At 41.3% G+C, this 18,591-nt stretch overlaps 1 long non-coding RNA gene across 1 annotated transcript; it reads right to left on the minus strand.

The window, feature by feature from the left end:
• Positions 1-2,609, minus strand: LOC146509374 (uncharacterized). Its single transcript, XR_014876630.1, has 2 exons — positions 610-2,609; positions 1-65 (listed from the first exon to the last, which is right to left on the minus strand). It is a non-coding gene; the product is annotated as an uncharacterized LOC146509374 (long non-coding RNA).
• Positions 2,610-18,591: the final 15,982 nt, after the last annotated feature.

Below are 18,591 nucleotides of genomic sequence, written 5' to 3' on the forward strand. Positions count from 1 at the left end.
TTGTTTACATGAACGATGAGCTCAGCACTGTGATATAGCAGAGATGCATCACTGTGCTCTCCATGCTGTGAAAACAACGACATTTAGTGAGGGCAGATTAGAGGATGTCATGAGTGGTATCTTAGTACAGTGCCTCAATTCACTTTATTCAGTATTCAGCTTTTAAAGTATCTCACACATTCAAACAGTGGAAAGCCGTGGGCTACAACCATTTATATATTATTCTTTCTATTTTTGTGGCTGAGGACACCTGAGTTATACACAATGATGTTTGGTGTCTAAAAGAAAGTATGGTGTCAGGGAATTCATATTTCAAATCATTCACTGAAATCCCAAACATTTAAGGGAATGTGTGCCTGAATAAGTAAAAACACTGGAAGAAAAGATATCAAAAAATGAAAAATATTTTGAAATATTTTTTCCGGAACTTCTCAATTCTGTCTCTCAGTAAATTAACAAAGATGATTAGAACAAAACAGAAAGTCAAGACAAATTTCCTTTGTTTGATTAGACCAGAATGTATCTTTGACAAATTCAACTCGAAAATAGCAGCAAATAGAAGGAAAGAAAAGTTATATTTTACTGCTAACAGCAGCTGGCTGAACTCACCCTGTAGTTTCCTCTGTTGTTTTCCTCCAAATGAGGGGAGAGGAAGGATCCAAGGCTTTCTTGGCTGATGCAGCATTTTTCCTGGCAGCTTTAATGCTGCTTTTCATTGTAGAAATGTATGGCCTTTGCTCTACACACCAATATCAACCTTTCAAATTAATTCTACCTATAAAATAAAAGTTTATCGCTAAGCAAACCATAGCTAATGCATCCGGTAAACTAGCTAAGTTTTAAGCTAAGCTAATTAACGCAACAATTATTAAAATTGTAATTTTGATGTAAATTTACACTTTAAATAGCATCCAAAGAACAAATAAGATACATAATAAGATGTTAAGAGTCTTTCAGAGATGCAGGGAAACACTGAAAAAAGACGTGAAAAGTGCAGATGGTTAGCTGCGGCTAACAGGTACATACATCAACCTGACAGTCACAGCAGGCAGAGCAGAGGGCCTGGTGCAAAGGTGCTGTATGTGACTGTGAGAGAGCCCGGGTAATGGGATAGACAGTTTGATGGATAACTGCACTATCTATGATAACTACTAAGAATCAAAATAAATATGTATCCTGTAAACCTGGAGGTTCTTATTCTGCAGTTTTATCATTCTGAGTCATCCCTCCTGTCTACCAAGTTATTTTTTCACAAATAAATGTGCTATATTTCCTCTCTCTCTCTTGTTCTTTTCTGTGGTTCAGACATGTGTGAGTCACTACATTTGTGCTTGGCTATAATTTTCCATTAGTGCAAGAAATCACATGTACACTGTCCATGTGAAAATATTTGCCAGTCTTTTTAAATTCAAACTTCAGATGTAACACAAAGGGTTTAAGTCGGACTCGGAGTCCTTGACTAAGTCAAATTCCATTCAGTGGCTCTGGCTGGACTTATGCCCGTGAGGCGTGGGACCTCTGGAGGTGTTCTGTGGGGTCTGACTGAGGGAGATTGGTAGAAGATGCTTTGGGGCTTTTGCAGAAGTAGAGTTTTAATTTGAGAAAGTGCTGAGGATAAATTTGGCAGAGCGTGTATAGGTTCTTGATAATTTAGGGCAATTTTTGTTACATTATCTACAATTACACAGGCTATGCAGTAATTTCTTTTACTTTAGTGACCTCTGTGGTTTTACATCAACCTGGAAAATAACCACTTGCTAGTACCTGATTTTAAAAAAAGGATAATAATATTAGACACTATAAAAATGTTCAAATCAATAAAAAATAAAATTTTTACAGTCTTCATATATAACCTATGATACAGTAGTGTGCGCAGTACACATTTAAATGTGTTATGACAGTAACTGTTAGCAGTTCCGATAATGTGTGGAATACTATTAATCAGAGGTGTGGACTCGAGTCACATGACTTGGACTCGAGTCAGACTCGAGTCATTAATTTTATGACTTTAGACTTGACTTGAAAAAATGTTCTAAGACTTGTGACTTGACTTGGACTTTTACACCAATGACCTGGGACTTGAATTGGACTTGAACCGGTTTACTTGAAAAGACTTGATATTTCACCCCAAATATAGAATTTAACACGCATATTATATAGAAAGTGTGCACCATTAATTCAATTCATTTATTCAAACCACACTCCGTACGTATGTGTGCGTGAGCTGTAGCACAGCCAATCAAATTAACCAGATTTTTTTTTTTTTTAAATGCTGCAAGTAGTCTATGAAGTAGTCAACAAAAAACCGAAATGCAATATGCAAAACATGCAAGAAGAGAATCACAGACAGAGATGGAACAACTTCCAACTTTCTCCGACAGTTGAAGTTGCATAAAGAACAGTAGGTGGTCCTTCTCAGAGATAGCTGACTTCAAGAATTATTCTTGGAGCTAAGTTTAATTGAGCTGCATTTGATAGAGGTGCAATTTCACAATTTGTGTATATTTTCTAAGTTCACTATTTCGTCATGTGTTGAGAAAAACACAGATTTTAAAATCACATGGTCTAATATTTACATTTAGCATATAACTGCAACATTCTTTTTTTCTTTTTTTTTGTCTAAGGTCCTTTTTGTCGGACCTTAGTGAAGCAAACAGAAACTTTTTTTCATTTCAACACATATGCACGTAATGTCAGATTAGTGGTGGGGATAATTTGACGTGCTGAGAGTTGCAGGCTCTTCCCAGGATTGGACATGTTTGGCGAGGTGTGAGTGTGTCTTGGAGGCCAGGTCAACGCCTTGAGCTCATTGTCATATTCCTTAACTGTAACCCAGGCTTCGGATCATCTTTCTGTAGACATGTTTTGATCAGAAACCATAGCAGCCACACCGAGATGGTCAAAAAAATCCTCCCCCTCACCCCAACAGTTGACAGCAGATGGCTGCCCCTCCCTGAAACTGGTTCTGCTGTTAAAAGGGAGTTTTTTCTTCCCACTGTTGCCTAAGTGCTTGCTCAAAAAGGGTCATATGATTGTTGAGGTTTCGCTGTATTATTGTAGGGTCTTTACTTTACAATATAAAGTGCCTTGAGGCAAGTGTTGCTATGATTTGGCACTATATAAATATAAGGTTTTTGCATGTCCTGATACACAATGCCAAAGGTAGTCTGATTACAAATGTTAGTCTGTTAGTAATGTTCTTCAGACTGCACTTGTGTCAAGCCACAGTAGCTGTGCAGCCATGGGTCCTGCTGAAATGGGGGTATAATATAGCCAGGTGCAAAACATCTTCCCCTGTTACTGGATCTGATTTTGGATCACCAAATTCGAAGTGAAGTTAGAGAGTCCCGGTTATTCTTTTTCACTAGCTGAATTCTTTTTCATAACTTCAGGTTTTCTTCAGCTTGGCCTGATAATTCACCGGTGTGAAGAAAAAGAGGAATAAAAAAGAACAGACTGTTGAGCTGTTTAAAAACCTTTTATTTCTGCCTCCACCCTTCATACCTACAGAGTGCCCCGGGTAGTATATCCAGACTCCTTCAGAGCAGGATTAGGTATTTGTATATATCCAGAATAGCCTAAAAAGCTTCCATAAAAAAGTGCCTGCACTCAAACACTCAAACTCCCTTCACTTTTCAGAATGGTCCAACAATCTGTTTTCTGCTTATACACATAAGCCATCATAAAAAAATATCAATTTTGTCTTAATTATAAGCTTGTTGCAGACTTGTAATTATTAATGGCCCGGTCATTTAGGTAGTTTCCAAACGTAGTGAAAATCAGTGTGTTTAAAAGCTACTATAATTAATACATGTTGGCTTGGCAGCTATCGTGCCCACCATCAGTCATGCAGACAAGTTTTTCATAGCTGCTGCCAATATCAAGTTCCCTGTCACATGCATTAGTCAAACTGTTGATATAAAGAAAGGTTCTTTAAGGACAGCCTCATAAATACCTTTAACATTGCTTATTCTCTCCTCCTGCCAAACAGCCAGAGGGCTCAAAATAAAACTAGATATGCTAAGTGAGCTGGCAGGAAGACAATGCTCTTAGTGAGCTCCTCGGTGATCTGGGCCATGAGCTGGTGGGGGGAGGGGGACAAATTAAAGAAGAACACCGTGGACCGAAAGGGCTTAATGATTTATGGTCCCGGGATCCAGCAAATGTTTCGTCACGTATAAATAGCATCTTCATTTTTCCCCCTTTTAATCGACTGGAAGCCAAGACGCTCTTTTTGCTGATTGTGACTAAATGGGAAGCTGAATGTTAAACATCTGGAGTACTCACTGCGGCCTCTTCACTGTGCATTTGTGACTTCATTTCTTAGCGGCTGCTTCTAAAAAGGAAAAGGATTCACTGCCACTTTAGCCTTACCTCACAGAGACCAATTAAAAACTTAGTGCAGGAGATTAACCGGAAAAACTAATGTGCTTTACCGCAGTGACTAAGAAGTGGCAAATTACAGTCGTGAAAAAACATGTAACAGCTGCCACTATTGAACGCTGATGTGCATTTATTTAAGTAACTACAGTCATAGTTTGTACACATTATTCTTGAGCACATTTTATTCATACCAGGCCTGTTTTACCTTACTGTTGGTTAGCAATGTGTCAAAACTACGGTGTCATTTTATGTACAACGACTCAAAATTAAGCAACAACAAAAAGAAAAACACAAAAACATCTCAGGAAATACCACATTAAATAAAACACACACGCAACATTTAACAAAAGAACAACGCTACCAAAAAGACGATATATATTAGCAAGATATTATATCTTGCTAATAATTTTACCTCCTCACTACGTACGACTCTGTAGCTCCTGTGAAAACTAAGGCCTCAAATCAGAAGTGGTATAATTCTCAAACACGTAGCCTAAAGCAGATGACTCGTAAGTTGGCGAGGAAATGGATGTCACAAATTTAGAGGATCATCATTTAGCCTCGAGAAATAGTTTCTCTTCAGCTCTGTAGCCAGGCTGACAAAAAGTCAGAGCTCTTTTGAGCCAACCATCCCTTTAACGTTAACTAGTAATGACTTCATGAACTTCTTCACAAATAAAATTTTAATCATTAGAGAAAAAATTTCCAATAATCATCCCACAGATGTAATATTATCTACAGCTACTTTCAGTACCACTGATATTCATTTAGACTCTTTTTCTCCAGTTGATCTTTCTGAGTTAACTTCAATAATTACTTCCTCCAAACCATCAACGTGTCTTTTACACCCCTTTCCTACAAAACTGCTCAAAGAAGTCCTGCCATTAATTAATTCTTCAATCTTAAATATGATCAACCTATCTCTAATAATCAGCTATGTACCACAGGCCTTCAAGCTGGCTGTAGTTAAACCTTTACTTAAAAAGCCATCTCTAGACCCAGCAGTCTTAGCTAATTATAGGCCAAACTCCAACCTTCCTTTCATATCAAAAATCCTTAAAAGAGTAGTTGTCAAACAGCTAACAGACTCCAATTTGTGCATGTAAATGGAGAGTCCTCTTCACACACTGAGGTCAATTATGGAGTTCCACAGGGTTCAGTGCTAGGACCAATTCTGTTTACATTATACATGCTTCCCCTAGGCAGCATCATTAGAAGACATAGCATAAATTTTCACTGCTATGCAGATGACACCCAGCTCTATCTGTCCATGAAGCCAGATAACACACACCAATCCGTTAAACTGCAGGAATGTCTTAAAGACATAAAGACCTGGATGGCCGCTAACTTTCCGCTTCTTAATTCAGATCAAACTGAGGTCATTGTACTCGGCCCTGAAAATCGTAGAAATATGGTATCTAACCAGATTCTTACTCTGGATGGCATTACCTTGGCCTCCAGTAACACTGTGAGGAACCTTGGAGTCATTTTTGACCAGGACATGTCCTTCAACGCGACCGTGGCTCAGGGGGTTGGGAAGCACATCTGTAACCGGAAGGTTGCTGGTTCAATCCCGGGCTCTCTGTCCTGGTCGTTGTGTCCTTGGGCAAGACACTTCACCTACCCACCTACTGGTGATGGCCAGAGGGGCCGATGGCGCGATATGGCAGCCTCGCTTCTGTCAGTCTGCCCCAGGGCAGCTGTGGCTACAAACGTAGCTTGCCTCCACCAGTGTGTGAATGTGAGAGTGAATGAATAGTGGCATTGTAAAGCGCTTTATAAATCCAAGCCATTATCATTATATTAAACAAATATGTAAGACTGCTTTCTCCATTTGCGCAACATCTCTAAAGTTAGAAATATCCTGTCTCAGAGTGACGCTGAAAAACTAGTTCATGCATTTATTACTTCCAGGCTGGACTACTGCAATTCATTATTATCAGGATGTCCAAAAAACTCGCTGAAAAGCCTTCAGTTAATCCAAAATGCTGCAGCAAGATTCCTGACAGGGACTAGAAGGAGAGAGCATATTTCTCCTGTTTTGGCTTCCCTTCATTGGCTTCCTGTTAAATCCAGAATTGAATTCAAAATCCTGCTCCTCACATACAAGGTCTTAAATAATCAGGACCCATCTTATCTTAATGACCTTGTAGTACCATATCACCCTATTAGAGCACTTCACTCTCGCTCTGCAGGCCTACTTGTTGTTCCTAGAGTATTTAAAAGTAGAATGGGAGGCAGAGCCTTCAGTTTTCAGGCCCCTCTTCTGTGGAACCAGCTTCCAGTTTGGATTCAGGAGACAGACACTATCTCTACTTTTAAGATTAGGCTTCAAACTTTCCTTTTTGCTAAAGCATATAGTTAGGGCTGGACCAGGTGACCCTGAATCCTCCCTTAGTTATGCTGCAATAGACGTAGGCTGCCGGGGATTCCCATGATGCATTGAGTTTTTCCTTTCCAGTCACCTTTCTCACTCACTATGTGTTACTAGACCTCTCTGCATTGAATCATACCTGTTATTAATCTCTGTCTCTCTTCCACAGCATGTCTTTTATCCTGTCTTCCTTCTCTCACCCCAACCAGTCACAGCAGATGGCCGCCCCTCCCTGAGCCTGGTTCTGCCGGAGGTTTCTTCCTGTTAAAAGGGAGTTTTTCCTTCCCACTGTCGCCAAAGTGCTGCTCATAGGGGGTCATATGATTGTTGGGTTTTTCTTTGTATGTATTATTGTACAATCTACTGTGCAATATACTGTTGTGATTTGGCGCTGTGTAAATAAAACTGAATTGAATTGAACTGAATAAAAAAAAACTATTGCAATTTTTGTATTTATTTGCAGGGTGTTTTTATAAGTTTTGTTGTTGTTTTTCAGAATATTCACGCTTGTTGTTTTTGTAATGTTGTGTTTGCACTCGTTGTGATTCGCATAATGATTTGCAGCTTTGCAGCAGCCCATACAAATGTCTGTGACACAGCTGTTGGTCAAGTCGTTTCTGGAGATCTATTGTGTCGTTACCCTCTCTGTCTTCTGTTGGTTTTCTGGTTCCTTTGCCTTTTCAGTTACTTCTTGTCTTATTTTGAAAAGCTGTGCGTCTCCAGTGGAGCTTCGTTGTGTTCGTTTTCACCTATGTGTCGCCTGTTTGCTCTTTCGTTGTCTGCGTTTCATGAGCCTCTTCTTGGACTCCTGTTTCCTTGTAGTTGCAGGTTGGACTTTGTGTTTAACTGGTTATTGGATCAGCCATTAAAGGCTCACTTTGTGTTTATTTAACCTGCCTCTGTTATCCTACACTTGGGTCCTCTCTCCTGTGAACCCTGACCCTGATTTTAAATACATCTTTTGTGGCTTCTTCAGCGCTAAACCAGCATGAACACAAGTAGCCTTCAATTCTTCGTGCCAATGTGTAGTTAGAGAACACGTGAAGAGTCAGGAGAGGTGAGATGGCTGGACACGTGAAAGTCAAGGTAGAATATTAAACAAAACAGAGGTGAAAAATGATGGAGAGCGTGTCCACTTTTGAGGTGAAAGTTCAATCCGATCGAATAAAAAATTTGAGGAAAAGGGCAAACAGACCGCAGACCGCCACCTTTACAGTGAGATGCTTATTTCCTAGGCAACAGAGCCCAGAGCAACAACATAACCAGTCCCACAAGAAAAGATTTACGCTCAACATCACTCATTACCACGAGATGTTGATAAGCGTTGCCCACACTGACAGCCCAAAGAAGCACATCTCAGCAGACTGACAGAGGCTGCTGGGCTCTCAGTAATGAGGGAGCCAGACAGCCGCCTCACCTCCTATTTGTCGACTGATGGAAGTCTTGTTTGGCCCAGCTGCGTCTCCATGGAAGTGGCACCTTGAGGGGCTGCTCCCCGCCCCACCTCATCCCTCACCCTCCCACCAAGTTTCTCATCACATCCTGGTGAGAGGCTGGAGCTGCTGTGAAACACCAGCCCCTTGGCACAGAGCCCAGATGGCATTTTTCTCCCTGCACGACTTTTATCTGACCATAAAGCACGACCCAACGAGGGCAGAACCCTCAGAAAAGCACCATTAAATGCTAAGTGAACAGAGAGCAATTTAAAATCCCCCCTCTTCTTCTTCTTCTCCCTTTTTTTCAACCTCCCTTTCTTTACCATAAGCTATTCTCAAACCTGACTATAAAGAAGGCGGCTGTTAATTGATATTCAGTTTGGGGGATTAAAGACCTACGTGGACAAAGCTGTTAAATATGTGCTCAGAATGGCGATGTGAAGAATGCTCTCTGATGCTTTCTATTCATGTGACGGCTGCAAATTGCCTGCAGTGTGATCTTGGAACAGCTTTTCCTGAATCAGCCCTACAGCAGCAGAAGGCTGAGCCCCTGTGCTCCACATTTACTTATTTATTTATTTATTTTTGCACATTTTTACAGTTAAAACTCTTTGACAATGCCGACTCAGCTGGGAGACGAGTCTCACAGTTGGTGAGGGAAGCTCGCGTAACATATACGCGCTGTTTAAACCCTAAACTGTCTATCAGCTTCCAGGGGTTCACTCACTGTCACTGCAGAAGCACGACGGGGTGGGAGTGTGTGAGTTCCTGCATGTTTAGCGTGGGAAGCAAAAACTGTTGGTTGCAGCTCGTTTAGTCTAACCTGCATACATTTAACAACACGCTGAACAACGACAAAAGTAGGTAACATCAAAGGTGAGGATAAACCGACGCTGAAACTCTAATGGGCAAATGAGGCTTGTACGAAATGACTAAATGAAGATATACGCTCTGCGCGCACACAAAGGAGACGCACCTGCTGCTTCCCACGCAAAAACAAGTTGGCAAACAAAGTTGAGAGCAGAGCTTGTGCAGATGTAGGGATGCTCTGACCCGTACTGGAGAAATTGGTGATGGTGGTGTTGAAGAAGTGAACTTCATAACCAGAGATGGGCAGTAACGCGTTACTGTAATCCAATTACTTTTTTCAAGTAACGAGTAAAGTAAGGGATTACTATTACAAAAACGGTAATTAGATTACCGTTACTTTCCCGTAGGATTAAAGCGTGGAAGTACTGACCTTACTTTGAGTTTGATTCCATAAAAAGTGACAAAAACATTAGTGTCCGTTGTGCGTGGGAAGAAAACTTCTTTTTACAGCGAAAAAAACCCTAAACTTCCGAGCAAACACCGAGTAGCTACGACGTAATGGGAAACTCACAGAGAAACTGCCGTATCCTTCCACTGACCGCTGCGGCACACCTGCACCAGGGTAAACCTCCGCCTACCCGACTCCTGCTTTACAGGTGAAAATAGAGCAAAAGGACCGCTAGTCTTTGACTTTATTTATTTTCTGCTGTGTTTTACTTGCATCTATTTGAAAGAGTGAGTGTAAACACAAATATATATATATATATATATATATATATATATATATATATATATATATATATATATATATATATTTTATGTGCTGGAATGTGCAGAAAATAGGTTTAAATATTAAACAAATTTCTTCCAGTCAGAGAATGTTGCAGATAATTTAATTTTTGCTTGATGCATAAAGTTAAAAGATTAAAAATAATAAAACAAGTTTTAAAAAGAGACTTTTCCATTTGATTACTGTGGCGTGGGTGTGGTCTCTGGCCAGCTGCAGAGGAGGGGTGACACAGTGAGCTCCCGGGCGGCGCAACAGGTGTGCTGGGTTCTGACATTGATTGTGTGTCTTTTTATGTTGGCAGTGACAGTCGGAGGGGGAGCGGACGTGACAGCACAATTACATTTTGTATGATGGATTATGCAGAAAAAGTAGAATTGGGCTGAAGATCTATCGCTTTATCACCTATTCAGGTTGTAAATCGTGTTTTTAAAAAGTAACTAAGTAACTAAGTAATTAATTACTTTTGAAAATAAGTGATCAGTAAAGTAACGGGATTACTTTTTTGGGGAAGTAATCAGTAATTAGTAACTGATTACTTTTTTCAAGTAACTTGACCTACACTGTTCATAACACATCTGTAGCTCAGGTGGTAGAGCAGGTCAGCTACTGATTGGAAGGTTGGTGGTTCGATTCCTGGCTCCCCCAGTCTGCATGCCAAATATCCTTGGGTAAGATACTAACCCCCAGTTGCTCTCTGATGCATCCATCTGAGTGTGAATGTTTGCTAAACAGCACTACAGAAAAAGAAGAAAGTGGCTGTGATTGGGTGAGTGAGGCATGTTGTATAGAGCGCTTTGGGACAGTAGAAAAGCACTATATAAGAATCAGTCCATTTTACCATCTCGCAGCTTCTTTTCAACCATTTATTCAGTAATTCTCCTAAAGTGAGGCCGTCATTTTTACTACCACCAGATAGACTTTGTGGCTCCGTGATCTAGTGATAAACATTTGCCTTATATGTGAAAAATAGCGGTTTGATTCAAGGAGACACAAACTTAGCCTCAGGAGGTCATAAGCTAGTGTACTCCTAGTGCTGATCCCAAGCCTGGATAAACAGGAGGGCTGTGTCAGGAAGGACAGGAAGGTCATGTCTCTGCCAAGTCAAATATGCACTTTGGCAACCCCCTGGAAAATGAGGGAGCAGCCCAAGTTACCTTTTCCTAATAATACTCAAACATCTAGAAAGCAGAACGAGAGATAAAAGGATTCTTTTCATATCTTTAGTAGAACTACTATTATCAGGGGTTTGGGTTCTGTTATCAGTTATCCTATTCCTACACTCTTACAAACTGCCAGTTGTTACTTCCTTGTCCTACTGTATGTACACCATATTGACAAATTACTCACCCATCCATCATCATTGAATTCAGGTGTTTCAATCACTTCCACGGCCACAGGAGTATGAAATCAAACACCTCGGCATCTACAAACATTTGGGAAAGAATGGCTGCGATAGGACGTCACCTGCAGTTCAGCTGTGAAATTTCTTCACTACTAAATATTCTACAGTAGGCTGTTGGTGGTATTATAACAAAGTGGAAGTGATTGGGAATGACAGCAACTCAGCCACGAAGAGGTAAAATCACAGAGTGAGGTCAGCAGATGCTGAGGTCAGCAGAGTCGATCCAAACTTCATGTGGCCTTCAGATTAGCTCAACAACAGTGTGTAGAGCAGTTGCACCCAAGCCTTCCATCACCAGGCACAATGCAAACGCCACAACTGGACTCTAGAGACGTGGAGATGAATTCGTGACAAATCACGCTTCTCTTTCTGATGGAAGAGTTCGGCTTTGTTGTTAAACCCTCTGGATTAAGAATCAGAGTCACTGAAGTTCACGTGCATATGAAAGTAGATGAACAAATACTTTTGACAATGTAGTGTACATTTGAAGTATCATTAAGAACCAGCAAGTATTTTAAAGTACCGAAGATTACACACTAAATTCAGAAGAATTACATAGAATTCGATATTAAATATCTACCCAGTTCCCACCCAGTCTCATATGTTGTGATTTTGTTTGTAAGACACTGACAGTTTACAGGACATGGACAAAAATGTGAAGAGCATAACGTCTAACCTGATAATTACGTGACATACTGATAAAGAAGGCAGATCCATAGATAGATTAACGATAGATGTTAGTTACATTTGTTACAACCATTGGCTTTATTTTTATTTTTATTCTTGAGTGCCTTTGTGTAATAGATTACTATCGTTTACAATCAAAATCATTTTATTTTCTTTCCTCTTCCTTTGTATCAGCTTTGTTTTGAACCGTGTGTTTCATTCCAGATGCTTCAGAGTGCCCAGCTTTCTTTGACTCACTGGGTGGGGCGCTGGAGAGTGCTTCATCTGGAGACTCCATCGCAACACTGGAGGGGTGTGATTGGGAGGAACAGCCTGATCTAAACCCAAATGGTGTTTTATTGTTGGTCTTCATCATGCACCGGGCGTGGGATGCTGCTGGGATGCTGCTGAACTCAACTGAGGATATGATCAGGCAGTGGAAAGAAGACTTTGAGGATCTCCTCAATCCCACTGACACACCTGTAGTGGGAGCAGAGTCAGTGGACGATGAGGAAGACTCACACATTACTGTGGCTGAGTAATGCTTCCTAAAGCTAAAGGCCCTGTAGGGCTGTCCTGGCTGACATGTCTCTGCAACATTGTGTGGAGGTCTGCGGCGGTGCCTCTAAATGGGTAACTAGAAGGGGATCACACTCCGCAGCCTCCCCAGGAAGATCAGTGGAGAATCCATCCATCAGTAAAACACGGCGTTTGGTTATTTCCACGCTTCAGGCAGTCACTGCAATCACAAAGGTTTTGTTTGCAAGTAAGAAGAATATTATTTAGATTCATAATTGAGTTTGTTTGTTGAATTATTGAGTCTTTACATCAAATGACATTATTATTTTTGTCAAACCACTAGAACTAAAAGATCTCGATGGCCTCCTTTCACTCCATTGTGAGGCAAAATCACAAAAATCGTGTCCTTGTCCAAATACTTATGGTCCCGAATGCATAATTAGACAGACTTGGCAGAGGTGCATGCATATTGTTTCAGCTGTTTTCCCTATTAACAACTGCAGGTCATGAATTGGGTCTGTGGGGGCTTAAATTTGGATGCAGTTGGAAAACCAGTTGAAACCACTAATTAAGCCTGTCCATCAGTATCATGGGCCACATAAACTGCCACTGTTTCTACTCTATAATCAAAGCAGAGCTTGGCTTCATGCCCCACTTTAAGTCAATAGAAATAATGAGCAAAATTAGGGGATGCCTCTGCCAATAATGATAATTAATGCCCCATAAACGTTTGCAACCCAACAAGGTCTACTTAGACAGGTCAATCAAAAGGCCAACTCAAAGGTGGTTACACACAAACCGCACATGCACAGTGATGCAGATGAGAGCCCCCGCCTGCTGTTTCTGCAAGGGTGAAATAAGGATAACACACGCAGCAGAGAGAGAGAGAGAGAGAGACTCATATTGCTTCTCAGGTCCTATGACAGAGGTTAAAGTATTCAAAAACAGAGGTGGATTATTGATTTTTACATAGAAATGAAACACTGTGGGATGAGGATCAGATGTGATGAAGAGCACAGACAAGGTGGCCTTGTCTGAAAATTTCAGAGCAGAGGAATTAAAAGATGGTAGTTTATTAGACAGACTGGATTGAGCATGTTAATGTATTTCCACGCTGTCTAATATTGATTTAAAAGGTTTGTAAAAAGAAGAGATTCTTTATTTGGTTTTGTGTGACAAACAGGCCTCAGTCTGAGCAGCAACGATACGGAAACTTGGGCTACGTCTACACGTGCCCGGGTATTTTTGAAAACGCAGATTTTTCTATGCGTTTGCATGAAAAAACGGCGTTTTTGGTCACTGAAAACGGAGGTTTTTAAATACTCCGGCCAGGGTGGATATTTTTGAAAACTCAGTTTTTGCATTTACGTGTGGACGAGAAAAACGGAGAAAACGCAGCGTCAAAGATGTGCGCCTTTTTTGACGTCACACTGTGCGCCACGTTATTGTTTCGGTGAAATGAATTTCTACAATACTGTTACTGTTAATTGTCTCTGCAGTGTTTAAATGCTTACATATACACACACAGTTACTGTCCCTCCACGCATACGACTCGGTTCTGCTTCTATGCCCCAGCTTTGTTTACTATTTCCCACCGAGGCTTCTAGACTTCTGATTGGCCAACATTTCTGCACGGTTAGGGATATATCGCCACCTGTTGCTTTGGCATGTTCCTAGCAGCGTTTTCCTTCATTTCTGCCTTTACGTGTGGACGGGATTATTTTTTAAAACAAAAACGGAAAATCTCAGTTTTCAAAAATACCCGTGTACGTGTGGATGTAGCCTTGTGGTCTTACTATAATATATTAAAGTGCATAAGGGGAAAAAACTCTGATCAGATCATTCACTTTATACTAAAGAACAATCAAAAATGTAAATAGTGTGAGTTTCTATTTATTGCCTAAGAGGGCTCATTTTTATTTGGGAATCTTTCACGTTTTCTCTAAGTAGTGCACTGTGTGTGATACACTGGAAACAAGTCATCTCAAGTTATTTTGCAGAATTACTTTTCTTGCCCAGCAGTTTCTCTGTCCACATGTGACTTATCTTTCCTTACACTCAAAGTGTGCATACCTCATTCGCTTTTGCTTACAAAAACCATCTTCTTTACAGTTTTCTCTTCTACTAATATTAACAGTTTCGATGCTATAAGAGAAATGACACTGGCTAGCACGTCGGTGCCAGAATGATACTGGCTGCATGATGCATTGAGTTTTTCCTTTCCAGTCACCTTTCTCACTCACTATGTGTTAACAGACCTCTCTGCATTGAATCACACTTGTTATTAACCTCTGTCTCTCTTCCACAGCATGTCTTTATCCTGTCTTCCTTCTCCCACCCCAACCAATCACAGCAGATGGCCCCGCCCCTCCCTGAGCCTGGTTCTGCCGGAGGTTTCTTCCTGCTAAAAGGGAGTTTTTCCTTCCCACTGTCGCCAAAGTGCTGCTCATAGGGGCTCATATGATTGTTGGGTTTTTCTCTGTATGTATTATTGTATACATATATTGTACAATATAAAGCGCCTTGACGCAGCTGTTGTTGTGATTTGGTGCTGTATAAATAAAATTGAATTTTGAACTCATACCGGTGAGCAGACATTAAAGCTGAGTGTTGAAAAGCATCATTGATCGTCAGCAGGACTTGTTTAGGGAATAGAACTGTGAGTGCAAAGACAACAAACTGTTCAGACTCTCATATTTATGTTGTGGTCCTCTGGAATGACCCAAACCCCAGACTGGATACTCAATTAGTGAAATAAGTATTGATCCCCTACATTCTGACACACACAGATAGGCTGTGTGCGTATGTGGTACACAGATTGCAATCAATCCATCAGTTACTCAACATGCTTATGATCTTGTTTTGTGTATAAAGCACACCCGACGATAGGATTTCTTCCATTCTTCTCCACCACCATGTGCAAGAGGTGTTAAAGGAAAGATTTTAGACCTGCACAACACCATCAGCAATTGTGATTGTATATATGAGTCGCCTTCAGTCTGGAGCTCCATCAAAGATCTTGCCTGAAGGTTAAGGATGATCATGGAGGAAGCATTAGCACAAAACTACACAGGAGGAGCCTGTGATTCCCCTGCTCAGGAAGCCACATGTACAGGCCTGTCTTCAGTTTGCCTGTGAATGTGTAAGTGATCGAGAAGGCTTGAATCACATGCACGCACAGAGGTTGAACGATTATGGTTTGGGGCTGTTTCTCTGCTAAGTGTACAGGAGGACTTCACCGCATTGAGAAGCCAGTGGACATCGCTGTGCACCATCAAATCTTTGATAAGAAACTTTTCCCCTGAACATGGTGGGTTTTCCAGCATGACAGTAACCCAAAACGTACCACCAAGGCAACAGTGGTCAACTGGAAGATGTGAATTTCCCCAGTGAGGGACAATAAAGGATATTTCTATTAAAAAAGAAGCACATTTAGGTCATGGAGTAGTTGGGCCAGTATGCAGACCTCAAACCTACAGAAAATCTGTAGAGGGAGCTGACACTTCAAATTGCCAAGCAGCAGCCATGAAACCTAAAAGATTTAGAGAGTTTCTGTATAGACGAGTGGACAAAATCCCCCGAGATGTGTGCAAACCTGGTGATGAACTACAAGAAACATCTTACTGCTGTGCGTGCCACCAAGTATTACGTTTGTATGTTTTGCTTGAGGATAAAATACTTTTTTCACTTAATGGCATCCAGTAAATGTATATGTTTTATGCTTTGTGTTTTGCTTCTTTCCTTTAAAATAAAACTACCATAAAAATGATAGACTGTTCATTTCCTTGGAAGTGAGCACGGGTACTTAAAAGGTTCTAAACACTTAAAAGACTGTCATTCATAAGCAGTGAATGTTCTTATTTAATGTTTTAAACTTTTGACAAAGATTAAGTCAGCGTACCTGTCAATAATGCCCATGTGCCAAAAGATCAGGCTACAAACTGCCCTAAATGCTCATCGTTTTCTACCCTCGAGTTGAGCCAATACCAGCTTGGCACTGGTTTCCTGATATGGTCATTTCCAACACGAGAAAGTGGAGCTTTATAATACTGCCCCCAGTCTGTGGAAGGTAGAAAAGGGGCAGTCGAACCGAATCAGGTGGGCTTCTGTGACAGAGGTTAAATTTCCAGTTCACCCTCTGAAACAAGATGCTGCAGCAAGAGTCCTGACAGGGACTAGAAAGAGAGAGCAGATTTCTCCTGTTTTGGCTTCCTGTTAAATCCAGAATTGAATTCAAAATCCTGCTCTTCACATACAAGGTCTTAAATAATCAGGCCCCATCTTATCTTAATGACCTTGTAGTACCATATCACCCTATTAGAGCACTTCGCTCTCGCTCTGCAGGCCTACTTGTTGTTCCTAGAGTATTTAAAAGTAGAATGGGAGGCAGAGCCTTCAGTTTTCAGGCCCCTCTTCTGTGGAACCAGCTTCCAGTTTGGATTCAGGAGACAGACACTATCTCTACTTTTAAGATTAGGCTTCAAACTTTCCTTTTTGCTAAAGCATATAGTTAGGGCTGGACCAGGTGACCCTGAATCCTCCCTTAGTTATGCTGCAATAGACGTAGGCTGCCGGGGGATTCCCATGATGCATTGAGTTTTTCCTTTCCAGTCACCTTTCTCACTCACTATGTATTAACAGACCTCTCTGTATTGAATCATATCTGTTATTAACCTCTGTCTCTCTTCCACAGCATGTCTTTATCCTGTCTTCCTTCTCTCATCAACCAATCACAGCAGATGGCCCCGCCCCTCCCTGAGCCTGGTTCTGCTGGAGGTTTCTTCCTGTTAAAAGGGAGTTTTTCCTTCCCACTGTCGCCAAAGTGCTTGCTCATAGGGGGTCATATGATTGTTGGGCTTTTCTCTGTATCTATGAAGCGCCTTGAGGCGACTTTTGTTGTGATTTGGCGCTATATAAATAAAATTGAATTGAATTGAATTGAACAAGCGGTTTTAGCTGTGTGGAGGCTGCATAAAGGTCAGTGTTTTATATACGTGCGTGCGTGTGTGTAATAAACTCGAGCAAAACTACTCCACACAACAAAAACAGTGCTGGAAAAAAAGCACAATAGGCCCCTTTAAGATGGATCCGTTTGACTCGAAACAGCTTGAGCTCTTGTGCAGGATCAAACATGTCAATATGGCCGACAGTCAAACTGTTTCCACTTGTAGGTTCTCCGTGCAAACGGCTTATGTGCAGCAGCGCTGGCTCGGCCATCAAAGGGCCAATGATGTGACAGGCCTGTGGCTGAAAATGTGGCTCATTGATTAAAAAGAAAGAAAGAAAAAGAGGTCAGAGGAGGCAGACACAACTGTAGCAGACTGTCAGCTAACAGCCGAGCACTGGTTCAGACAGACGTGCAGGAATGCACGAGCAATTGGAACCTGTGCTTCACACTGGACCAATGACAGACACACTGGAGTGTGCTCGCCAAGCTGCTTTTCAGCAAAGTTATTTGCCTTTATGCAAAAGTTTGGCTTATTTTATGATCCTACACAGCTGTTAATATCAATACTTAGGAACCGGTATACTGTAGAAACCTAATTCTCTACGAATCATTCCCAGTGTAATGAAATGAATGTTTTTTCCCCATGCCTTATAGACTGCATCATCTTGTTGCCTTACTACGGCAGGGTCCACGTTGTGATCTGGACGGCGTTAAATCTTTAAAAGGATATTGAGCTGATAAATAAAACGTGTCACTTAAAAAGAGTTTCGAGTAGGACTGAAAGGACAAAGCTGCGCTCCTTCGCCGCTGAGGTCAAGAGCGGGAAGCTCGAAATAAAATCCGAAGCATGGTGCGGCGTCTCTCAGGATGACGTGCATCTTGAGATATGCGCAGTGCTGGGAGCGATGTTTGGGAAAGACTTCTGAGAATGCTTCCTGGCGTCATCACATGGGCTGTTTGCAGTAATCTGTGTTCCTGGAAATTAGTATTACTCCAGGAAATTAGACCTAAGTCACATCATTAAAAAGCTCCACTTTCAAGCTGCTGAAACAGAGTCCCCGTTTCGTATTCTTGTTATTGCGACCACATGCTGCACGCTTTGGAGTTTGCATCCGCACGTTAATGAAAGCCTGCTTCTAATAAGCTGCAGAATAGCAGCTGAAGCGGCTGAAGCAGCACAGCAGGACGACGCGGCGAGACGAAGTGAAGTGCACCGGGATTTTTGTGCAAACAAATGAAAAGTCAACATCAGGCAAAAACATG

The sequence above is a fragment of the Neolamprologus multifasciatus genome, chromosome 10 (assembly GCF_963576455.1).
Source record: "Neolamprologus multifasciatus chromosome 10, fNeoMul1.2, whole genome shotgun sequence".
In the NCBI taxonomy this organism is placed as follows: Eukaryota; Metazoa; Chordata; class Actinopteri; order Cichliformes; family Cichlidae; genus Neolamprologus; species Neolamprologus multifasciatus.